Source organism: Chelonia mydas, chromosome 11 (assembly GCF_015237465.2).
Source record: "Chelonia mydas isolate rCheMyd1 chromosome 11, rCheMyd1.pri.v2, whole genome shotgun sequence".
In the NCBI taxonomy this organism is placed as follows: Eukaryota; Metazoa; Chordata; order Testudines; family Cheloniidae; genus Chelonia; species Chelonia mydas.
The window spans coordinates 37161258-37187638 of record NC_051251.2 but is presented as its reverse complement, the minus strand read 5'-3'; the positions used below and the strand labels follow the sequence as shown (position 1 = coordinate 37187638).

Here is a 26381-nt window from a genome sequence, read left to right as displayed (position 1 = left end):
AAACTGAAAGTTGTTAACTGAAGTGCCATGGCTACTCTTGACTGCAGCATCTTAACACAGAAAAAAGGGAAATCTCTAAGGTAGTCAAAATTCAGCCACGTGAAACTTACTGCATTTTGTAAGACGCTGGAAACGAGTGCAGATTAGAGAATATAGGAGTTACTTGCTTCCTTCAGGAACATCACTAAGAATGTGGCCCCTACGTTCTTCACTCGATGAAGTTCTCAAGTTGACTTCAGATCTGCCGTCACAGGGAGTACACTGCTGTAATCGAAGAGAAGCTGACAAGAGCAAGGATACAGGCTAAACTCGCAGCTAAGGGGAAAAAAATCACAATCTCCTGGCCAATGAGTATACCTGACCTCTGCTGTTCTTTGAGTATCCACGAGCAGCTGTGGAACCAATAAGACTCCCTTGTTGCAAATTTGACTAGCAAAGAATGGACAAACTACTTTAGTCAAGGAAGTTGACACTGCCTCTGCTACTTCTGCCCCTTGTTCTCCTCAGTCTCCCAATCTGTTTCACGTGGTCTAAGCCTCACCAGCTAGTCCTTCTGAGCTCCAATTTCAACTTAATTTTGCCAGCTTGTTACTTTATAGGGGGCAGATTGAAGCAAGTACATTTTATTCTCCGTACATTATATATTCTAGAGGAATAATTCATGTGTGAAGAACAAGCAAGGAAACAAAAAATACAGATGTCATTTGCATGTTTTATGTCCTTGTGTATTAAAAACTGCCTCCCGCCTTAACAACCCTCTTCATCATTTGTGCCTTGCAAGACAGCTTCATGGATGGGCCCTGGGGATCCTCCATATTACACACTTACTAAAAGTGGGGTCTCTGTGTTGGCCTAGTACCAACCAGTACCAAGAATATGTGGGGTCTCTGTGTTGGCTTAGTACCAACCAGTACCAAGAATATGGAGTTCTGACTTCAGGGGCTCAGTCTATACATTCAGTAGTGACGCTCAGTCTCCATGCTTCAGTCTCCATGCTATAGGAAGCAGATATTTTGATTGGCTGGGCTGACTGTCCAGATAACTCCTCCCACTGAACGGCCTCTCCAGAGAGTCGCTTCCAAAGCTGATAACTTGTATCTGACTAACAATAACAATAGCAGCAAATCTGCCCAACAAGTAGAATTGTCCAACCTGACAAAAACATGTAAACTGGGTTAACCTAAGGGTCATTGATTAAATGTAAGAACACAGTTGTCCATCAGCTCTCCCTAAAAAGGGAAAAAGTGCAATGATACACTAAAGAGCCATCACTTTCTGGAAGAAAGAGGTAAAAGTACAGGGTGAGACAAATTTATGGACCCATCCCCCTACCCAGAATGAAAATTTCTGGATAAGTGAGATAAATGTTCTCATTCTGACTGTGGGGGATGCATCCATAAATTCAGTAGCAATGGGATTTATGTAGCAGTGCATGCTCCTCCTCACGCCCCCCCCCATTATCAATTGTTGGGTGGGCTAAAGATGAGCTATGGTTTGAAAAACCTCCTGAGGAAGTCTGTCTTATAGAATGTAGTGAACATATGCAGAGATGCCCCACAAAACCATGTATATGGTACACTGGACCTATCGGCCCATGAAGCTGCCATCGCCTTTGTGGAACGGGCTTTAATCTTGAATGGGGGAGACAACCGCCTGCAGGCTTTCTGTCCTCTAACCCTGTGGTGTATTAGAATGAACAAAGCAGACATTTTACTAAAGGCCTTTGTCCTTTTAACTATACATCTTAATTGCTTTCTGGACATGTAAGGTGTGCCAAATCCTTTCTTTCAGACAGGCTGGTTTTGGCAAAAGAGAGGAGCAATATTTCCTGGGATTGGTGGAAGAAGGAAATGATCTTAAGAGATGAATGAAAGATCTGTCCATAGTAGTACCCTTTATGGAAGAAACACAATTTTGAGGGAGGACAGAGAGGGCTCCCAATTCTGACACCCTTCGTGCACGTGGTGTTATGGCCACTTGAAAGATGACCTTAATTGTTAGGAAATATAGTGACACTTCTGAAAGGGGTTTGAAAAATGGATTCAAGAGTGCACTGAATATTAGGAAAGATTTCATGAGCTACCCTGTGAATAGGAGGAGGTCTGATTAGAGTGGAAGGTAGCTTTCAGGATTATTATTATTATTATTTTGCTTTGCATGTGTGGGTCATGGGATCAGATAAGTTGACCCTCAGCTACCAGAACTGTGCATGTAACCAATGCTTAAGATCTGAGTGAGTTGTACTGTAGCCTCAGAGACAGGCTTGCTTGTAAGAATTTTAGGAGCAATTTAACAGCGTTTGATCCTGTTGTACCCTCTTGATGTGTACCATAAATCAAATCTTCTGCATGTTATATACTGAAAATTGGTGAGAAGCTTTCTGGACTTCAGTCGGATTCAGAATGAGTGACTGGAGTATCCTCACGTTTTTATTATCATTTTTATTATTATTAAATGTGACACCTCAATAACCAGGCAGTTAGGTTCAGAGATGCTAGGTTGTGATAGAACAGATGGCCCTGTGATAGAAGATCTGGAGTAGATCATAATGTTCATGGAGCAGTCACAGACATCTCCATGAGGTCTGACAACCAAGGACATCTGGGCCAATGTGGTGTGATCAGAATCACTATAGCCTGTTGTCTGTCTCTTAGATGGCGCAGGTTACCATGGCAAAATAGGGAATGCATATATCAGAGTATTTGGCCATACCTGGCCATACCACTGATTCTTTTGGCTCAAGGCACAGAAGTTGTTCTTCTTGGCACTGGAACGGGATGCATAAAGATCCCAAATTGATTTCCCAAAGGTCTGGGCTATGGGTCATTATTTTCAGCAAAGTTGATTATAGAGTTTATTTTTGTCAGTTGTTTTCCTAAATGTTCTCTGAGTAATAAAATATTTTTCTTTTTTCCTTTTTTTATTTTAAAGTAAAAGCAACCCCTTCCATTCCTTACGTGAAATGAGAAACACTAGGCTCATGCTGATAGAGGTCTCTGTTTCTTTGGGATTATGACAACCCTTTTCAAGGGGTTAATTCAGTACCAATTTCCACCTTACGGATATACAATATTATAAAAACCCAGCAAATTTTGACAGAGTAATTGGATATACTCTGGGGAAAACCAACCCAGTTTTCACATCTGTATTTATGGTACTACTAGCCAAGAGAGACTCGTCACAGGTGCATTGTGGATGTGCTGAATTCTTACCACCACCTTGTTAGTGGGCAGGCAGAGAGGCAACTAACTAAAAGACGGTCACATTAAGGTCACATTGGAATATGAGATACTGTACTTGGGTATGGGTGTATATTCCCTCTTCTGTACTCCTTTCTATCACAATGCCACTGCATGCTCCTTAAATAACATGTTTACTTTTCCTTTCATTAACATCTTTGTGTGTGAAAATGTTTCCAACTAGATAATTCTGAATTTGTTTCTCCTTAACTTCACTGTTGGAATTAGTGGTTACACTGGGATTCTGCCTTGAAAATTCATGGGCAAACTCTAGATAACGAGACACAAAACACTGTTTAACTGGGGGCTCTTGATGCCATCATTCCTGGTCTCTTGAAAGATGCCCCCCTACTGCTCTAAGTTACTTTTAAATGCTATTTAAAAATCTTAAATAAATTGAAATAAAAAAGGCCCTGGGTAGCTGCTTCTCCTGCTGGCACTGATTCTTCTTATTGAAATTATATCCTTTTCCCTAGGAAGAAAGGAAGCGTATAGGCCTGAGGCAGGATTTAACATTTTAAAGCCATGTCTAAAAGCAGTTTAGATCAGTTGGCAAAGGCTGAGGGAAAGCTGGAACAAAAAGCGGTGGGAGGATGGGATGAAGAAAAGAGCAAACAAACCAGAGCATGAAAAATAATAGCAAGGGAGTAGTTGAAAAGAGAGAACGCTGGGGCCAGGGGGAGAGAGCTGAGAGGGAATCAATGGCCAACATCAGTTAGAAAGAAGCACAAGTGGGAGTGGGGAGGGGGAAAGGAATGAATAAGAGGTAGAGAAGGGGAAGAGCAGGAAAGAGTAGTAAGGAAAGCAAGAGAGAGATAAATTGTGAGGATAATTAGAAGACAAAAGGTGCCAGATCAAGGAGGTGGAAGGGAAAGTAAGATCTGGTTTTTAGAGTCTCATTTTTCTTCTAAGAATAAACCTTCCTCAGCAGCATTTGTGGTAAGGCAGTATATAATTCACTGGGAAGTATGGCAGGCTTTTACAGATAAGCTTGGATCTCATCTCCTATAGGGAGCGTAGGATGGCTGTAGGCAAAAAAAAAAAAAAAAAAAAGCATGAGAGACTTCTTTACTGTCAATATTTTAAAAAGTCATTATTTGCCCAGATTAATTTTACTTTTCTTTCTCGACCACCAAGTAAGCCATTTTCTGATGAGGCACTTAGTTTTGCATTCCCCCCTTTTGCTATACTGCTGTTACTAGGCAGGAGTAACTTGGCAGCCATTCTGCAGAACACTCAGTAATGCAAGATGGAGTCTCCTTACAGAACCTGTGTTCAGGATGTCACTGGGATAGAAGAAACTAATGTAGAATGGCTGTTCTACATTCAGAATTGGATATTTTGTACCTGCCTCTATTTTTTAGCAGAAAGTGCATTTACTAGACACAGGCCAAAGTCTGTCTCATATACTCCTCATGCTACCTGATCATCATTAGGGAAGTCAGTCGTCATTAATGCTCAAACCTGCTAAAAAAACGAACTGAAGTATTCAAAATCATTTCCCCAAACTTCACCGCTTTCTCCTTCTGCAGTGTTCTGAAGGTCTTATTAGATACTGCAGTCTTTTCAAAGGAGAGAAATTCAGTGGCAGGAGTTCAAAACTCTAGGTGCTAAAAGACACCTGTAAAAATACCTTGTGTATACACTTTAGTAAACATTGCCTGATCCAGAGTAGGACCCCATTTTCATACAGTTCCTGTCAGGAAAAAAACCTGAAGAAAATGGCTTACTTGGTGGTCGAGAAAGAAAAGTAAAATTAATCTGGGCAAATAATGACTTTTTAAGATATTAACAGTAAAGAAGTCTCTCATGCTTTTTTTTTTTTTTTTTGCCTACAGCCATCCTACGCTCCCTATAGGAGATGAGATCCAAGCTTATCTGTAAAAGCCTGCCATACTTCCCAGTGAATTATATACTGCCTTACCACAAATGCTGCTGAGGCAGGTTTATTCTTAGAAGAAAAATGAGACTCTAAAAACCAGATCTTACTTTCCCTTCCACCTCCTTGATCTGGCACCTTTTGTCTTCTAATTATCCTCACAATTTATCTCCCTCTTGCTTTCCTTACCACTCTTTCCTGCTCTTCCCCTTCTCTACCTCTTATTCATTCCTTTCCCCCTCCCCACTCCCACTTGTGCTTCTTTCTAACTGATGTTGGCCATTGATTCCCTCTCAGCTCTCTCCCCCTGGCCCCAGCGTTCTCTCTTTTCAGCTACTCCCTTGCTATTATTTTTCATGCTCTGGTTTGTTTGCTCTTCTCTTCATCCCATCCTCCCACCGCTTTTTGCTCCTGCTCTCCTTCAGCCTTTGCCATTTTTTTTTTTTTTTTAATTCCCACATGCTTGTATATAAGGGCCCAGGTATTCAGGAAGCTCAAGACTTACCGTTACAGAGAGCTATGCCTAACATGTAACTCTTTTTTGTGCTCATGGCATTTGTTCTAGGAGCCTTATGCACTGGCTCTACAAAGAGCTACGATCAGTTGTGCCATATACTGCAACAAACCAGGACACTTCAATAGAATTTGTAAAAAATATTTCCAGGCAAACTGAAGGAGTCGGAAAGAACTATCATATTTATGCTATTTAAAGTTAGGGACTGGCAAGCGAAGTGAGTAAGAACCAAAAGCCACCCCACTTTGTCTGAAACTTACATTAATTTTTAGAACCAAACCTGCTTTGCAGTTCTGAAATATTCACAGGAGTGCTTTCTGCATGAAAATTTGTTCTCATGGTATTTCTGCTGGGACTGGAAGTGAAATTTGTGTCACTCAGGAGAACTATTATTCCTAGAGGATTTCAAATTGCAGCCCCATTTTGTAAATGCAAGCTGTTTGTGTAGCTCAGATGAGCTTTGTGTGCACCTGAACTTATAAATTCTTATCAAATTCCATACCCTGAATCTTTTGAGGAATGACTCACTATTACAAACCACTTCAAACCAGAGAGAACCACCAAACACATTTTTCTTTTAAAATATTGTCAGAGAGAGGGTAGTAGACTTGAGAGTGGACTCACCTTCCAGTCCAGCAGTCCTCATGAAGATCCCTACTGTGTTGTCAGTAGGGCACCTGACTACCAAAACAGTGCTGCCTCTTGAGCTAAAAAGGTAGCCCCTTTAACTGGCAGCAGCGGTAGGCTGTTGTGCTCCTCCTTATAAACTAGCTACGATTAGTGGGGGACTTGACATGAGTTTGGCAAGAATGTTACATTTACTCAGATAAAATTCCCACTGATTTTAGTGGAAGTTTAGCCCCAATAAGGAGAGGCAGCCTGATCTTGCAGGCTATACTCACATGAATAGACTTACTGAAGTCAAAGGGACTAGGTTTATGACTAAGAATTATTCACATGGGGTTTGTAAGATTGGGCCCAGACTAAGGGTTTCAGGACTGGGCCTACTGTGGTGAAATTTTCAGTGGGCTCTACACATTGCTCTCGCTTTATCACTGTTTGAATTCCAATTATGCTGTTCCACGTCTCAGTAACTTTTTAATCTTTTTTTTTATACTGCAGTGACCAAGGCTGAGTATATTTTAAAGAAAGGCTTATCATAATATTTTACAGTCTCATTAAAACTTTTTTGCATGTCTAGTCTACAATTTCTTCTTTTTTTAATGTATTTCCATTTTCTTGTATTGCCTGTACATACTGAATTTAGAGACAAGTTCACCTCATAAAGCGTCTGCTTCAGTTAGTCATTTTGCACTTGTTTTATTATTATTTCATGAGTTTTGTATTATGTATGTAATTTTGTTCACTGCTTGCTCTATGTTCAACCAAAACAAGAATCCATTGCTGTAGCTTATTTTTTTTAATGAAAAGACAGGTAGAGCACTACTAATTCTTTAAGTTACTACTTTCTGGTTCATCTCCATCACATAAAATAGCCCTTATTTGAAGTGCTCTTGACATGCTGTTTTAAAACTAGTTCTTACTTCACTCATGTCCAGTCCAAGAGCTATTTTGCTGCCATATGAAATTGTACCAAAGACTTTTTGAAAGTCCAAACTAATTAAAAGATACAAACAACAATATTCGCCCTGCTACTGAATTTTAATTCATAAATCATTACAATTCTGTTGAGAACAAGAACAAGCCACACTGTTATGATTAAAAAGAGAGTACTTAAATCTTCATTAAAGGAAATCTAGAGAGCTAATTAAAATGAGTGGGGAGTTTTTGCAGAATCAAAGTTCATTGTTTATCTCAATGTGACAGATAAGGCAAGTTCCTGCAATATCTTTGGGAGTAGAGGTGCTGGAACACGGAGGGCTAGGGAGCCGTGGCCCCATCACACAGCTGTGAGGGTGAGCTATGGCAGGGAGAGGAATGAGTGGGGGGAGGGGGCTGGAGGGCGGGGGGGATGGGCCATAGTTCAGGCACCGGCGAGTCTCCCCCCCAACACACACGCTTTGAGGCAGCTTCTGCTGCTCCTGTTTGGGAGACTATATTGTATTAAGTGTATGAATGGTTTATGTATCGTGGGCCAGAGATTGTATGACTTTCACAGAGGGAGGGTTACCACAGCTCTTCCAGGAAGTGAAAAGAGTAGGGGATTGTGACATTACCCAAGGTACAATCTGGACTGATGAACAGCTGTATCCCATCAATTCTCCACCCTTGGATGCCTTTTACATTGGTTTGCTATGAGAGCTACCACTTCTGGTCTACTCATACACAGCCTCCAGCATGTAAATTACTCCCAGTTATACAGTATCAGTGCATAGCCAGCCACTCTTGAATTACAGCGCAGAGTAATACCAGCAAATTCCCAGTCCCAGACTTTCCCCCAGAAATGTGTGTCTTGTACTGTCCAGCACCCTCCTGGACAATACAAGCTCATAGAAAGTCTGTCATTTAATTAACAGAAAATGATACACACAGATCTTGTTATCCGAAATGGATTTTCCCAAACACTTCAGCCGAAGCACACTGGTTTAGATAAAACAATAAAACAAATTTATTAATTACAGAAAGATTTTAAGTGATTACAGGTAATGAGGCATTAAAGTCAAACACAACTAATGCCTGTCTTAACATGCTAAGTGAATTCAAAGCAATGGGGTCTCTCATGGCATATTCTAGCTGAATTCCTCTCAGTCAAGATCCCTCCCCAGCCCAATAATATTTCCTTTTTTCTTCAGGTGTTGTTGATGTCATGAGTAGAGATGAAGGGAGAGATGATTTGGGGTGTTCGCTCTTTCTTCATATGTGTTTTTTCTCCTCTTTGGGAACCATCTGCAGCTGAGGTTCAGGGGACAGAACATCTGTGTGGATGGGAACCCACAGCTGTTCCTTTGTCAAGATGTAGATTTTCACCCACATCCTTCTTCCTGCCAAAGAATGGCCACTTAACCAGGTGATGGTCCATTTGATTGCGTTGCCACCTGGCTGGGGCACCGGCTCGCCTTTTGTCTTTGAAGAACCGGTTTGTGACTGCTCTCCAGATTTGGAATATATTTTAGTAACATACAGTAAAATCTTATTATTTTACATACAATGTTACCAAATATATTTTATCAGGACAATAATGATCAGTAAATTGAGTTTTCAATGATACCTCACAAGGCATACTTTGTACAAGATATGTAATAGTCTTATAAAAGGGGTGAACGTAGGGGTAGACTGTCACAGGGATGGGTAAGGCAAATCACTTAGGTTAGAGCACCTCCAGAGAGGTACCAACTGCTAGGGAAAATCACAAATTCTGATTCAATCTGTGTTCTTCAGAGACGAACAGCCAGAGAAAGGACTTTTAGTTAATGGCCCAAGCTTAAACTGACTCGGGGCCTTTGCTCTGCTTCTCGGTCTGAAATGGATGAACTTGTAATGATGGGGGAAATCCAGCTGTGGGTTTTCAAGGACTAAAACATACCAGAGCCTTAGCTTGAAGTTGTGGGTGACTTCCCATGAGCTTTATAGCATGAATTGTTTTAATATGTTTTCTCCATAATGCTTTTACCTTAAGAATAAATGTGCTTGCTTAGACAGAACTGAGTGGTATATTATACCTTCAGGCAATATACTGGTCATTGCTTTGCTTTCTCTCCAAAGGCTCAGGTGCTTCCCTGTAGGCAGACTGGCTTGCTAAAAATATCACAGTGTAATGGAGGGAGCTGTACAGACTTAAAAATCCCTGGTCAGGAGGGAGTGCGGTACAGGTCTCCTTCCATCAGAAGTGATGGCTCAGGAACCGGAAGCCCAAAGTGGGTGTCGTTGATGGACCATAGAAGGGGAATATAGCTGCAGTTGTCCTGAAACTGACATTCAATACACCTCATTTTAAAAAGAAAAAAATCAGCTGGAAACCAAAGAAAAGTATCACTGATGCTTTTCCCGCCTGACAGTGTATTAGACATGGAATTTGGTAGTTGTTTACATAGCACATAGTCTATTCATACCATATTAAGAGGAGGGAACACAGCATTTTTATCTGTAATGAACCTTCTCAGTTCATTAGCTTTTTAGTATCACTACAATGAGTTATACATTATACATGGAATTTATACTTACAATACAATACATTTATCCTTTGCCCTATTTCAAACCATATGCTCATTGTACAGAAAACCAAAGTAAACAAGTAATGGTGCTACAATTAACTTTACAGAAGACTAATTAGGTCAATTCCATTACCCTATCTCCACTGAACATATTTCCTTTTCATAAAGAAGTTTATACATCATGGCACAGCAAATGACATTTTCTGGTAGAAGGTAATCATAGTTAATGTAAAATATTGTGCCCTGGTGGGGAGACTTTCAGAAACACAATTGTCAGCTGAGCAGCACTGGTCCAGATGTAACTTCTCAACCCTGTCATCCACCACTAACTCCAACTGTAGAGAACCTCAAAATTACACCTCCCAAAAATCCAAAATCGAATTAAATAAACAAAACATGATGTGATAACATGCCAAACTCAACCGATCATTCTGCAAGTCTTCTAGAGCAGGGGTTCTCAACCTTTTTGGGCTCAGGACTCATTTGTAAATGTTTATAGCCTGTTGTGACCCAGTAAATAGTCTGGGGTGGGGAGGTGTGGAGGCCTTGGGGTGGTTTTGGTTGGATCCAGTCCCCTAGGAGGGGGTTGGATTCTGCCCAGCACTCACTCCACAGTGGCAGCTCCTGCAGATCCTGTGCAATGGGGCTGGCTAGGCTTGACTTTCTGCTCCGTCATTACAACCTCCGGGGTTGCAGTGCCACTCAGGTTTGGCCCTACCCTCTGACTGGATCAAATTTGCGTGAGTTCAGTTGTGTTCAGTTGGTTCTTGGGGTTTCTGTGCCACTCACTCAAATTTGGCTTACCCAGACTCCCATCATCATGATGGCTGTGCTAGACCTGAGTGAGGGTGGGACCCCAGAGGTTGCAGTACCTGGAGCAGGGAGGTGAGGCCAGCCAGCCCCATGGGACAGGAGACACAGGCGTTGCCATGCAACTCTTTGAAACATTCTGGTGACCCAATTTTGGGTCCCAACCCACAGGTTGAAAAACCTTGTTCTAAAGCACGTTTCCCCCATCTAAGGGCTCAACTGCCCATACAATATATTTAAAAAACAAAAATTAACCAGTCCCTGCTTCCAAGCTTCTAAAACCTCTCATTTTTTGCCACTGCCCATCAGGGGCAACTCTAGACTAGCTACCAGCAACTAGTGCGAGCCATGCAATTGGCGTCCCCCACCCCAAACCCCAAGGGCAGATCTAGGCTGAGGTTTTTGGTAAACTGGGAAACATTTTGCCCCTTTTTTCCTTCTAATGTTTTTTAAGCTTTTTTTTTTTTTTTAAACAGAGGCTTAATTATTTGGTTTGCCCATCTGTCCAACCAATGTTTCTGAGATCAGATAAAACAGAAACATGAAATTTTCAGAATAGATTTGTACACGACAGCTAGACGATATTTCAGTCCGATTTCAAATAAAAATGCATTAAAATGTTAATTATAATTATTATTACAATTCCAAAATCATCCATTACAGTATTCTGCTTTAACTGCCATTACCACCACATCCAATATAGAAAGAAACAAGAAAACTCTTCAATGAACTTTAACCTGTATTTACAAAACACTCTGAATAAAAAACACTCTGTGCTCTTAAAACATTAGTTTTCTCTCTTTAAGTTTTGAAAATTCAGTCACTAGTTCTTTTAGATCCAGTTTTCCAGCTATTTCTTGCTCTGTTGACATTGTGGCAAGTCCAACAAGTCTCTCTTGCACCATTATTGAACGCAGATATGTTTTTATCAATTTTAACTTTGAGAAGCTATGTTCCCCACTAGCTACGGAAACTGGCAAAGTTAAAAGAATGAGTAGAGCTATAAGAATGTTTGGAAAACTGTCTGAGAATTTATTTTCACAAACAAACTTCAGTACTTCTTCAGGAGAGGAATGTTTCTTAAGTCGTCTTGAAAAAGCCTAAAGCTCACTTCACAAATCTGTAGCATCAATGCCTTCTGAATTTTCATGAGTCAGTGCTGACTCTCCGCTCTACATGAATTTCTGGCTATGCGACCTTGAGGTATATTTGAGTTAGGTGTCACTAGCATTGCAGCTCTTGCCACTGGCGGATGTGTTTCATTGTGGCTGAGTTATTGCCTATCAAAATTGCGGAGTGGGTCATCACGTCGCAAATTGAAAATTTTTTTTGCTAAAATATTATTTATTTTGCAGTAAATAAAAGATTTGACATATTAATAAATTCTCAGAAATGTAGAGAAATTAATTATAATTCACAATCCCTCCGTACACGCACAGGAATTGAAATAATAATATCTTTGTTATTTTATTTGTATTTTTTCATCTTTTTCATTTTTTTAATTGATTTTTTCCCCCTTGAATTTGGCACCCCATTTAACTTGGCACCCTAGTTCGCCTATATGGACTGGCCACCCCTGCTGCCCATGCTGTAGCTGGACTGCAGAGAATGTTAGTAAATCTGGATGACTTTCCCTCTGGAAATAACTTCTTATGATGCCCCTGTATTTGGCTCAACTTCTCTTCCCCTGTTTACCTAGTGATTTCTTGCTCCAAATTCAAGTCTTTCCTCAAATCCATCACTAATCACAGATCAAGTGTTCCCCATTTCCACTGACCAAGGGTGGCTACTTAAACAAAATATACAATATTTAAAAAAAGTGAACTTCTTGGATTTTTTAAAATCAACTAAAAGGTGTACAAAATAATGCTGTCCTAAGAATTCTTATTTTTTCTTCTGTTTTGTTTTTGTCATCTAATAATACTCCCCCTCCCCTTTCGAATTTCATGTCGTTACTTATTGTGTTAGCTGCATAAATTGAATTGTTTTTTATTGGTAAAACACCATACACACCTGTGCCACTTTATAAATAAAAGTTAATCATCTGGCACCTTTCATCAGTGTTAAATCCATTTCAAAATGTTGGGGGGAGGGACCATTTCACTTTGAAATATATTTACCATAAACCCCCACCTCCTTGCTTTCATCATCTGATTGTACTCACCCCTCCACCTCCCCAGACTTCCCTCACTCCTCTTTCCCTACTCTAGCAATTGGTTGTGCTTTGCAGTTGCTTGATGTGGCATAATATGCTGCCACTCTTTGAAGTCTCTCTGCCTCTCTGCTGTTGGGAAGACTCAGATGCTATGGGCAGATACTCAAGCTGCTCTGGTACATAAAATAAATTGTCCAGAGCCATGTATATTTGCTCTGGCACATAAAATAAATTGTCTGCAGCACAGCATATTTCAAGTAGCACATCTACCTGTATATGGTGCTGTGGAGCTGAGATTAGAATCTGTCTCTAAAATGAAAAGTGATGTGCAAAATGGACAGAAACAGTGAGCTGCCTCTTATGAGACCATTGATAACTCTTAGATTGCACTGTTCTAGCTAGTCAGCTCACTGAATATCTCCTGCATCAGTGTATGAAATTACTATACATAAGTGCTGTAACTGGAGGTGTGTATATATACATTTAGGCCTCAATTAGCAAAGCATATAAGAATGTCCATTCCTATTTAGAAAAGCATTTAAGTATGTGATTCATTGACAATATATGCTTAAAGCTCTTTGAAGTTAAGCATGGCTTACGTGTCTTCCTGAATTTGTGTGCGTGTGTTTATATAACAGGCATATACAATGGACACAGAGGTATGTGTGTTTATGCGTAGGTGGATAGATAGAACAATAGCAGTTGCCAGCTATCTAGTACTATGTAATAAATTTAAGCTGGCATCCCAAAACAAAGATCAGATGGCTTGCCAAGAAAAGAAAATGTCATATGGAAAGACATCTCTTGGTAAGGATTTTAAATAATGGAGCAATATTTCTGAGTAACACTAGTAACATGATTGGGAAACAATGTAAGAACCACACTCCATCTTTGTATTTGCACAGTAAAATTTTAGCAGCTCCCTTTGCTGTTGTGTGTGCACACATTTGAGTCTTCCATCATACTGGGAATGGGTTACATTTTAAAAGCACTTTCTACTTTCAGATCCATACATTTAAAATAAAGAGGGGGGATTAAATTGACCATCTGTCGAACAGGGAGGGAGGTTGTACAGGGCCTTTGTCAGTTCCTGCCTCAATTTAGGCTTATGAGAGTGACAAGGTGGGTGAGATATCTTATTGGACCAACTTCTGTTGGTGAGAGAGACAAGCTTTCGAGTTTACACAGAGCTCTTCTTCAGGTCTGGGAAATGTTCTTCACGTCACTGCTCAATACAAAGTGGAAGAGATTGTTTAGCATAAATAGATAACACATACTTCAAGGGATCATTCAAGGTGAAGTGGCGCATTAACATCTCTCAAGTCATGGGGGGGAAAGACACAGGGTGGGGGTGGGAATGCAGCTGGTAGACTTATTAGTGGCTTATAGATTGATGTAATAAGTCATAAATCCAATGTGTCTATTCAGTCCTATGATTTTTAGTGTTTTACAAAGTTAAGCTCCCAGGCTTGTCTTTTGAAAGTGTTGTGCAGGTTTCCTTTGAGAATGAGGACTGATATGTCAGAAATAGAGTCATCACTTTGTGGAAAATGTTCACCCACAGGTGATAAGGTGTTTTTGTCTTTTATCATTTTTCCATGTGAGTTCATTCAAGTATATAGTGATTGTCTGGTTTCACCCACATACAGAAGTGAAAGTAAGCCGATATGGTCCGGTATGGAACTGCAGGTTCGTGGGAATGTCACTCGTGGCAATTCTGACTACATCAGCTACAGAAAACCCATTGCCTCAGGGGAGCTGTAGGAAACTTGTAGGAAGATTTGGGATTTGCATGTAGCCTACTGCATCCAACAGAAATACAGGGTCCAATAGGAATAATGCCCATAAAGCAACAGTATCTTCAGAGCTTAAGGAAATGCTTGGCAGTCTCAGTCTTAGCCATGTCAAGTATTCAAAAATCATTAGGCCAGGGCCCCTGAAACCATGAAACTGGCTTAAAAATCTGGAGGGTTTTTTGTTGTTTTGTTTTAAGCGGGTTCTTTTTCATTTGTCTTCTGGCTTCTGAAATTGTAAAGTGCACTTGAGTCACATGACAGCTGAGATTCTCGTGCTTCAAGCACCTGGAGCTTTAAGAAAACTCCAAATATGAGACTCATAGGCGCCGACTGCGTGGGTGCTCTGGGGCTGGAGCACCCACCAAAAAAAAAATAACGGGCGCTCGGCACACACCTGCCACCAGCTGATCAGCTCCTCCCCTTCTCCCCCCCACAGCGCCTCCCACTCGCCACCAATCAGGTGTTTGGCAGGGGCAGGAGGTGCTGGGGGGAGGGGAGGAGCATGGGGGGGAAGGAGGTGCGGCAGAGTATGCTTGGGGGAGGGGGCGGGGCAGGGGCGGGAAGAAGTGGAGTGAGGGTGGGGCATTGGAGCACCCCCAGGGAAAGCTGAAAGTCATCACCTGTGATGACACACATGATAAAATCACAAGAATTCACAACACTTCTCCCCCCTTCCCCAAGGAGCTAGAGGATTCATCCATCAAGTTAAGGGATCACAGAGGGGAAGGAGCAATGAAGCAACCTTTTGAGTAGCAGAAATAAGAGTGACACTGATTCTGAATTGATCCAAACTTTATCAAGGTGCAGGCATGCAGCTGAGCTTCTGGACTGGTTTTATTTCATTTTTTAGTACAAATTTGGCCATTCCTAGAAATATCAAGAAAAAAATAAACATTTTGTAAAGAAAGTGTGTGCGTGGGGGACAGGAAAAAAAACTGGCAAGGGGGGAAATCAATGTCTTCTTAGGTAATAACGTACAGAGAGCCTTAGGGGAACGGATAACTGTTTGTTTATATTTCATCTGAAAATAGTCCTTGAGGGTCTAGCTATTAACTGCACTACAAACATTTTAGCTGAAATGCTTCTAAGAAATTTTGTCTTAAAGCTTTATTACTGTTGATGTATCCTATAACTGTGATCACTTCAAACTGGTGATTCAATGAAGCTTTGCAAGATTTGTAACTGAACTATTGTGTTCACTGGCTTTTGGGTTGTAAAGGAACAAAACAGTCAGTCAAGGGCTAAATTAAAACAAAAATGGCTGGATCAGCAGCCCTGAATAGGGAAATACTGTAGGTAAAAGGGCAGCACAGGCTCATCTTCTATTCACTCCCTATGTATGTGAATGTAATTCCATTTGCTAGGGGATTAATTTAAATACAAAATGCGTTTGCAGTGAAAAATAAAATATATGTCTGCACATAAGTGAAGTCAAGGTTTTCACATTGTTCAGCAATGCTGTGATTCCTTGCTGAGATCGTGTCACTAATGTTGCATATGTAGAAGCTAGCTTTTGGTTGCAGTGACACTCATGATGAGCTTTTTGATCTACCCCTCCATCTTATCTTCTCACCTGACACTAATAAAAATATGTTTTTAACACTGTCTGATAGCACAGTGGTAATCTTGGTCTAATTAAAATTTTGCAGTCTGGTCAGAAAGTAGATTTCCTATAAGGGTATATTTTATATTTTTTAATATATTGCATAATACACTTTTTAGTAGATTTACCTTCTTATATTTGTTTTTGAAATCACCCTGGATTTAGCAGCCTGTATTCTGAAACTGACAGGTGTATTAAAAGGACACTGTCAATTATTTTATTACTATGCATTATGATTGTTTAGAATATAGTCTTAGAAGTTTGAAAATATAATATTCTTCCATACCAGCTGTGTTCCTTTCTGTCTGGCAAACTGCAATTTTCACTCCCTCTCCTGTCATTATAATGACTTTTTATAGGCCCGGTCCAGCAGTTTATACTCAGATTCTTCCACTGATGATAAAGGACTGCAGGATTGGGCATTTGGTTTGTTTTTACTTGGCCTTGATTTTGCAGTGAGTTCCATGGAGCTCTGTACTGGGGCAAGGGTCCACCCATGTGGAAATTACTGCAGAACTGTCCATCCAGTTCACTGAGCATCACTGGTTACCACAGTACATCTTTGGGAATGTTGCTTAGTTAACTATTACTACGAAGGAAAACTCATATGCTATTTATGTGGGTCTTATCAAAATGATTTTAATTTCTTAGCAACAATTTTTCTTTCTCTTAGGATTTTTAGGAATTTTGCACCAGAATATACATTTAAATTAGGGCCAATTTAGGGGACCTAACTTTCTCGGTATTATCTCTTTTAACTAATTCCACCACCTCCTTATGGACATGTTAGAAAGCGCAGCTCCATTGAGTTCTTCATGAAGAAATGGATAGGCGCCTATAGAATTTCAAAAAATTAATATATGTTCACATTCTTGAACTGGGCATTTGAAGCCCCAAAATCAGTTATCTACAGCATTATTTTAATTTAAATCATATGAATTCTACATTTCATGTCTAGTTTTGATAGCAGTGGAATCTGTGACATGCTTCAATCTTGCAAGAAGCATCAGCAATTATATCATGAAGTACATATCTGTACATCCACTGATGTATAGTTCTGAGCACAGCAAGACAAGAAAGAAATGGTCCTCAGTTAATCCAAAACCCCGATCCTGCAGGTTGTTCTGTGATATTACAGTCAATGATATTACCGTACAGATCACTCATGCAGAGTGGCTTGCAAGATCAGGGACTAATTAGACAGATAACACAAAATACCTTAGGAGAACCCAGAGGAAGTCTGTTTTGGAACTTTTTTTTGTAAACTTTAATACTTTGATAGTGGTTTGGTGACCACGCTCCACCTGCCCCTCTTATGTGGCTTAGCATTGTGGGTGTCCTGTTTTGCACAATAACATGCATGTTGCTGATTGTTGTTGTTGGGTTTGTCACTATCTACTTTTCTGGAATTGTTTGGATGCCACTTCCAAGTAATCACCTGTCAGGATAATAGATAAGGATCTGGGATTGTAATAAATGTAGTTTCAGTACACGTATTTAAATACTATGAGTCCACAGTGAGGCATGCCGACTGATGTAAGGAGACGCTTGCTGATTGCCTCTTCAACAGTATCTCTAACTCTACCCAGTGGTCTTTTAGTTTCATGAACACTCCTCTAGAGAGAATGGTGTAGTTTAATGGCTGAAGCACAGAACTGGGAGCTAAACTCCTGAGTTCTAATCTTGCCTTGAGATTGACGTACTAGTCACTTAGGGGCAAATTTTAAAAACGGTACTTTTCTTTGACAACTTTATCTTTTTTATATAAAATATAAAACCTAGGGAAATTCACAAGAAAAAAATCTTTGTGAATATGCATGTTATTTAAATGAAATATTAAAAACATCTTCATAAAAATAAAAAGCAAAATTTGAAGAACTTGGAAATGCAGAGTGAAGAGATCCTTTACTTTGTCCCTCATTCTCCAATGTGTGCGTTACCTAAGTACAATAGATCTATCTGTGGTAAGTATCACAGTATGAAAACTAGTTGATAACGTAAATTGTTTCTAAACTGGTTATTGGTTAGAAACACTGTCATTTCAGAAGTGCAGTGAAAAGTTATCATCTGAGCTGTCCCAGCATACAAGGTTTATGTCTAAAGCTATACAACTGAGCAGTCTAGGTATATATAGGTCATACACATAGGTGAGAGAGACAGCTGGCATTTTTTGTAAGAGTTTGGCAACCAAGATACTGTTTTCCAGCCCAAGATGATATTCTATTGGTTTTTAGCAGTTTGCCAAAGCAAAAGTATATGAAAAGTAATGCAAATAGTCGCACACTTAATTTGGAAAATCAGTCCAAAACAAGGGCTTGATTTTAAAAAGCTGTAGGCGTGCATTGTTTGCCTTCCTTAGGCATACTTTTGCCATGACTGTGCATACAAATGGACATTTAAATGTGAAAGTGGTCAGTTTAGCATCTAGCTGGTCATTGTCTGGTCAAATATCTGATTTGCATATTCAACCACAGAAATTTTGTATACAAAGGAAGTGGAAAATTCCAATGCTTTTGCATACTTAAAACTATTGAAGGTAAATTGGAAAAAAGTTGATGGTAGATAGGGACAGAATTAAAGTTTAGGTGTAATCTGCTTGTAAATTGAGAAAATCTGATCTGGGAATGCTTAATATAATAAATGTGGACCATTTTTTGAAAGTAGTTTTATTTATTTGTTTTATTTTTTTAATTGACAAAATATTGTTGAACAATGAAAGGAGGCATATGTATAGCGGAAATGACTCTTGTACCTGAGCCATATCAAAATAATTGACAGAATTTTATCAAAGCTATGGAACGAATTTACAGCACAAGTTAATCTTGGATAAAATATATCTGCTTTACAGTGAACTCAGAAACATTAAGAAATAAAAGCTGTTTTTGAGCAATCTTTTAAAAAGGCATGTGCAGTTCAGAACAAAAATCAAGATGTGTTCATGGCTGACTTTAATCTTTGCTGCAGCTCACATTAGTTACTCAAATTATTTTCCAGCCAGGTCTCTAGCCCTCAGCTGAGAGCTTTCTAGTAAACTGATAACTCTCTGAACATTATTGATATCAGCTGCCATAACCAAAGACATCATTATTTCGGCTCTGCCTTTCAATTCTGCAACAAGCAATTTCTGTAACCACCCCCAACTTTTTGAAGCTCATTTTTAAAGATAAAAGCTGGCCGCTGGAGCTGTGGGGATTTCAATTTTTGTTTCACATATTTATTTCTGTTTCATTTAATGTAATTTTGCAATTCCTAATTTTTTCTACAATTTTAATGAAATAGGTATTTTTGCATCAGTGATGTCAGGGGTGCTCAAACTATTTTTATAGTGGGGGTGCTGATGATGGAAACCATAGAAACCATGTATTTGGTGTTTGTTATTACTACTTCAAGACAGCACCAGCACCCCTAGTTCCAACACCACTGAATGATGCACACTTTGGTATGTTTTGAAAATGTAAAAATGTTTCTCCCTCAAGGAAAGAAGTAAGAGGCAATTTTTAACTGTAATGGGTCTATTTTCACTGAAAAAAAAAAACCACTTTAATTTTCAAAAGGCTTGCATTCTGTTACAGATATTTTACACAGATCACAGAGCATACTGTACAACATTTTACATGGAATGTATACCTGTGTGTATCATAACCTGGCCTAGTCCCCCTCTCAGATGGACGCCAGCCTATTGTGAGTGAACCCAACCACTGGATTCCACATCATTCTAAGCCACCTGTCTCTTCACAGAGCCTGATCACTGTTCCTAGCTCCAGGGATTGCAAGGCTCACTCCCAAGCTCAGACTCCTTGTCTGAGTAATTCCTTGGGATGTGGGACTAAACTGTCCTGCCATCTCCAGACCTCCCAAACCTCTCTAGTTGCTTACATACTCTTCCTCAGATGTCTACCCAGACTTTGGTCATTCTGTGGTCAGTTTAACCCCTGTATGAACAGCAAGATAGAAAGTTAAGGAGCCACAGTCTCAATAAATAAATTTGTTAACCATAGATGCTTTATTATAATAAGCACTAGAGAGTTACAGAACTTAGGAAAACAACAAAAAGTCCTGAGACACTGTCTCTCCTACTTAAATGATTAGACAATGTGCCATACGTACAATCTATTTAGCTTAACAAAAGTGAAGGTTAAGGGGTGACTTGATTATATGGCAATAAGTACCTACACGAACAAATATTTAGTAACGGGCTCTTCAATCTAGCAAAGGAAGGTATAACATGATCCAATGGCTGAACCTGAAGCTAGAATCCAAGTCTCTCCAAAGTTAGGGGCATCTTGAATCTGGTGTTCTGGTAAGGCCTAGCTCTAATATTTATTAAAAACTGAAATTGAATGGCTAATAATTGAAAGTGTTCTTAGTGTCTACAGCTCTGATTTTTGAGTCCCCATAAAAACTGTTCATCACAGGATCAAAATGAGGGGAAAGGAGGCTTTCCACCACTTTTGCATTCCCATGTTCCAGGGGCTACCCAGGAGCAAGTTCAGTTCCAGACGCAACTAAGAGCAGCTTATATGCTGCTGTAAATATTGGCTAGCTGCTCATGGCCATAATTGGCCATTCTGGCAACGGGAGTCACCAGGGTACTGCTCACATCATATACATGTTCCACTGCATGGGGTGTGGGAGTCTTAAAGGGGTTGTGTTGAACTATTTTGAGTCTTCACCACCTGGACTCTTCTGCTTTCCTTGGGAATAATCAGTTGGATTTAAGACAGCTTAAGCTTTAAGGCCCCTTTGAGGTGCTGGAATGGCTCAAAAAGGTCTTGCAGGAGAGCCAGTAATCTGCCCCATAGCCTTTCTAGAACTTTAGATCTACTTGAGAATTGAAAATCCAAACATGATGCCCCATTTTTAAAAAAGGAAAAAAGTGAATTCTGGAAATGTAATAACCGATAACTGTAGCTTCAATCCCTAATAATAATAATATAATGATATATTACTAAGAAAAATCTATCATTAGATTATCATGGAGCAGTGAACAACAGTGATTTGTAGAAAAGTCATGCAAGAAATTTAGAATCCCTTTTTTGATGCTGAATTACAAAATTAGCGGAGAAAGGCAATGCAGTAAATGTAATATCTGAACTTTAGCAAAGCATGATCTTATGGAAAAAAAATCAAGTTGGCTTGGATATGAGCATTGTCACTTGGATTGAAAACTGACTAGAAAACCTTAAACAAAGCCCAATGATACACATCTAAGTAATGACAAGGGATTGATGCTGCATAACTTGAACATGCATACCCCAAACTCGAAGCGAGTAGGAGTTGTGCAAGAAGACAGATGGGCCTCAAAAGTATCAGTAGAAACCTGCAGTGAGGTGTCCCAGGGAATAGTGCTAAGCTCTGTTTCTTAATGGGTTAAGTTTTCTTCTGGCACAGCTCCACTGAATTCTGTGGGCTAATCCCACCAAAGAATTTAGCCCAGTATCTTTAATAATGATCTTGAAGGGGGATTGTCAGAGGTGGCCCTGCCTGGAGCACTCCTCTGTATGACAGGTACAGCTTCCTCACTTTCCCAGAAATAGTCAGTCTTTCAGAGGGCAAATAGCCCTTGTGGAGGTAATTTGTTAGAGTCCCATGTGCACAAATCATAACTAAACAAGTCCCAACACCATCATCCAGAATTCCCCCAGCATAGTCCAAACAGTGTACAAATTACAGCTTTGGATTCCCTCACCATGTCCCAGCTCTCCAGTCCAGCCCCGTCCTGTCCTTGTATCAGGACAGCCACCCCATTCCTTCCAACTGGAGTACAACCTTGCTCTTCCCAGCAGGAACTCCCATAGCCCCTGCGCTGGAAGCATCCTTGCCAGGGGTGCATCCCTCACTCTCTGTGGCCCTCCTACACTTCCTCTGGGTCCAGCTGTCCAACCTGGAGATGTCAGTGGGTAAGCCCTCCACTACATCCCAGCCTCTAAGCCCCTGGCTTTAGCTGTCCGGCTTAGATCCAGCAGGCAACTCTGCTGCTGCTCTTCCTGCCTTCAACCCTCTCCACCTGTGGCTCTCTGACTTGGGGATGCCAGCCAGCCGTCCTTCTTACTGCTCTCCTGCCTTTAGCTTTCTCCTAGATACCGAATATACCATCTCCTAGCCAATTCCCTCCTCTTCCTAGGGAGGGCCTCTGGAGTTTCTGCTCTCTGGAGCTTTCCCCAGAGACCTTCTCCGGTCTGACTCTGACTCTTACCGGGGACTCTGCCTCATTAAGTCTTCCCCTGAGCTTCCAGATGCTACCCCACCCTCTAAACCAGCCAAATGAGAGCACCTGCTTTGGCACAGAGGAGGTAGATCTTCTTCGTTTGCTGGGCCACCCACCTTGATGAGGTAAAGAGTATATTAATACCAACCAAAAAGTCAATTGAATTCTGGGCTGGATACACATTCTGTTCAGGTTCTTACAGTGCACTGGCAACTGGTATCTGAGTGTTATCTTTTAGAGGCATCACTTGACAGGGAAGGAATGAGATATTCCATTTCTAGATGGCTTTAGTGATATCACAACCACAATTCTGCATTCAGTTCTGGGAATAATTTCTCCAAGAGTTACCTTGCACCACTCCCAATATGACCCTGTGCCTTAAGTGTGAGATTTTCAAAAGTTCACCAGTGGTCTAACTTTGCTCCCATTGAATTTACTGGGAGTGGTGGGGTTTTGAAAATCTCACCCTGAAGAGACAGTCTGGCCCATAGTGTAGGAAAAAGACCGAATTAGGAGAAAGATGGACAAATGACCAAATCTCTAATTTCTGTCATTTTAATGAAGATACAGGAGTATTGCAGTCAGTGCAGCTAAGATTCAGGTTACAGAATTTATACTCTGTAAAGAAATCTGATAACTAAATTAGCATACAATAGTTCAGTTTTTCACAGTTAGTTTCTCACATGTAATTAGTTACCCATCTCAAACCTAAAAGGAAACTAACTAATGGCTAAGTCTAAATACATCATTTACTTCAAAATCATTTAGAAACTTTAATAAATTCAGTTTCAGTTCTAAATATAACAAAGTAGTTACAGATAAAGTGAGTGAAGTAATATCTTCTATTGGACTAATTTGGAGAGAGATAAGCTTCCGAGCTAAACTATCTGTTCAATCTTGTATTTAGCTGTGACACTAAGTACCTTTCCCAGACCCGAGGAAGAGCTCTGTGTAGCTTGACAAGCTTCTCTCTCTCACCAACAGAAGTTGGTCCAATAAAAGATATTATCTCACCCACCTTGTCTCTCTAATATCCTGGGACTGACAACAATGGCCACAGCAACGATGCACAGTTACAGTTAATGCAAGTTTATCCATCAGAAATGTGTCAAAACACATAATACTATTACTATTCCATATCAAAGTGATAATGCAAGATGCCTGAAATTAAACAAATATTTCAATCTACTGCATTAATTTTTCGACAACCATTTCCTATTTACAATCTTAATATTGTACTTTACCACTCTTTACCAATGTCATTCCACTTGCAATTTTCAGCTGAATCCACATTGCCACTCTTTTTCTTCATAATACTTTGCAATCTCAGCATCACAAGCTTGCTGCATGTTCTCAGTTAATTTTTTTCATTACTCATTAAAGGGTCTCCCTTAGGCAAATCTTGATAATATATAACAAAGATGGTCTTATGATGGGGGTACTGTTTGCTAGCAGGCTATGAGACTAGTTATGAATGCTTTCCTGTTTCAGGGCTCAAGGTCATGCCATAGGTAAACTTACCACACCCAATTCTAAATTAGTTAGTAAGCTTATAGTTTTAGATCGTAAAGTTTTGGGGGTTGGGATCATGCTTCCTCCTGATTTGTAGAGCCTCTAACACATTTTGAGTAATAGGTAGTCAATTTATATTAACTAATAGAATTAAAGGGATAAATTAGGGTGGAGCACTAGTACAAATCTGATTAATTACTGGCCAGGAGTAGTGTTGTGTTGTTTACAAACAGAATTGCCAACTACTGAAACATAAAGGAAGCCCCCCCCCGCATAAAGATTAGGTATTATGCCCCCCGCCCCATTTTTGAAGATGGAAGATTTATTACCACATAGTGCATTGCACTATGGGCCATCCTAGCTGCAGGGGAGTTCAAGTTTTAAAGGGACAGAAGTAGAGCTATCAGTTCCTGCAGCCCACAGCTGTAGGTGATCAGCATGGTCTTCATGACCCCAGAAGACACCAGCAATAGGGATTTGGGGAGGACTCACTTACTTGCTGGTATCTAAAGAAATAGAAGTAGACAGTGGGGCTTTCAGCCACTTCCTAAATATGAAGGAGAGAGGAAAAAGAACAGCCAGAGCCTCTTAACAGGCAACTGGACCAGCCAGAGTTATTGTGGGAAGTGAATCTTCTAGCCAGCTGGTTCAACACACGACAGAAGTTGAAGGTATGTCAGTTGCTTCGTGAAGATGGAACCTACTACCTGTATGGGGAAAGGGAGAGCAGGATGCTGGACAGCCTTATGAAATCACCTGCAGTCAGGTTGGGGCTATATGTTGGGCCTGCTGAAGGCATGGGATTTTTTTTTAAGGGCCTGGAATGGGAGGGTCATATAGCTTGTGTCATGGAGTTCAAAAAGGTCAGGCAAGTATCCAAACCTTTGGATTTTTTTTATTCTGCAGATAGAACCACCATTAATGTAACATTATATGTGATTTGGATTTGGCATTTACACTGTAGGTAAAAAAAAAACCTGGATATTTGGATGTTTTTGTTTTATCCTAATATATTTTATCTCCCTACTTCCTGATACACTGGGAATGGAACATGGGGAAATAATTAAAGATCTGAAAGGTAGAGAGAGGAAAACCCTGATAATCAACTATCTTTACTTCCAAGATCACAGACTCCCAATCATTTTATTTGTTGTTTTTCTTACAAAATAGTGTGTGACTCATGTTCTAGTTTTTATTTTTAGGAAAGCAAAACACTAATAAAATACATTAAAAATAGCCTTTTCATTTATGTGAAGCAGGTAGATTAAGAGATTTGCCAAGATTAGAGAAAGAAAACAAAGTGGATTGAGCTCAAAAACAAAACATAAAGGAACTGAAGGACCATATTAAAATTATTCCCCTTCTTCATTGGCAGACTATGCCTCTAAAGGCCCAATCCTGTAATTCTTGCTGAGACTATACACCTATTACAGGACTGGGCCATCTGGAGATAAACAACGAGTACTGCAGTTTTAAGTAAAATTATTATGATGTAATTTTAAAGTAAAGAGACTAACAAAACACTCATCCTTAGGGCACTACTGTGATGTAAAAGATTGGTAATATAAATTTATTCTTACTATAAATATTTAAGAGATTGGGGAATTTATGTTTGTGCCAATTATCATCTGAAGAGACATCTAGACTGCGAGATAAGTGAGTGAACTGTTTTTCTAAAAAAATCTGCATACTGTACATATAATTCATCTTCGCAACAATCACACAAGAGTCATGAATCAGGATTTATAACATAGTTCGTTTATTATAAACAACAATACTATAGGGAGGCATAAACCTTACCCATGATTAGATGCATAGTACCTTGCAGATAAATCTCCTGTTCACAGCAAGGTCTACTTAAGACACAATATTTCATTAGTGATAGGTGGATGGGGGGTGGGGAGAGAGTTTCAGAAGTTACTGATTATTACACCTTCCTTTTTATGTGTCAGAAATCATTGCATGATTCCAATTTGTCTGTTAAAGTGGTCTATTTGCCCCTTGCAATCTTATTGCCCTGATCCAACTCCAGTCCACCCAGCAAAGGGAGTACTTTTGTGGTATAAAGTGTCCCTTAACATTTTTAAAATATAGATTGAGGACAAGGAGTAGAGGGATTTAGGATTTATTAGAGTGAATTTCTGCCTCTTGTTCTGTTCATGGTATATTGTGACAGAAGTGATAAATTAGCACTCGCACACCAAACTGCATCCTCAAAGCAGCTATTGGAGTTACAGAGGTCGCTAGTTCATCACACAAGACCCAATTCCTGAATTTCATGCAGTTCTCTGGTTTCAAGAAAAGCTTCCATTCCACATTATATTAATCTTGTATGGAGATTTGATGTATATGTGAAAGCAAATATTAATTTACCCTAATATTAAATTCTATGAATAGCTATTTTTTAAAAACCTTACACACGTTTGGATCTATTCATGTCTAGACCTGAATATGAAAGACAGCCCTAATTTATCTCCCTCAACAACTTCTTCCATATAACTGCCTTGAGATTCTAGTCAAATGAAGAGTTTTTGTCCTGCTGAGCAGCTGTTA

General features: G+C 39.9%; 1 protein-coding gene across 3 annotated transcripts in view; it reads right to left on the bottom strand.

Annotated features, from left to right (window-relative positions):
* Positions 1–26381, bottom strand: part of B3GALT1 (beta-1,3-galactosyltransferase 1) — a 344307-nt gene that overhangs the window by 121335 nt on the left and 196591 nt on the right. Inside the window, exon 3 of one of the 3 annotated variants that reach the window (XM_043525519.1) lies at positions 111–264. The exons of the other annotated variants lie outside the window; for them this stretch is intronic. The gene's annotated coding sequence lies outside the window, so the exon portion shown is untranslated. The remainder of the gene's footprint in view (positions 1–110; positions 265–26381) is intronic. 3 annotated transcript variants of the gene reach the window in all.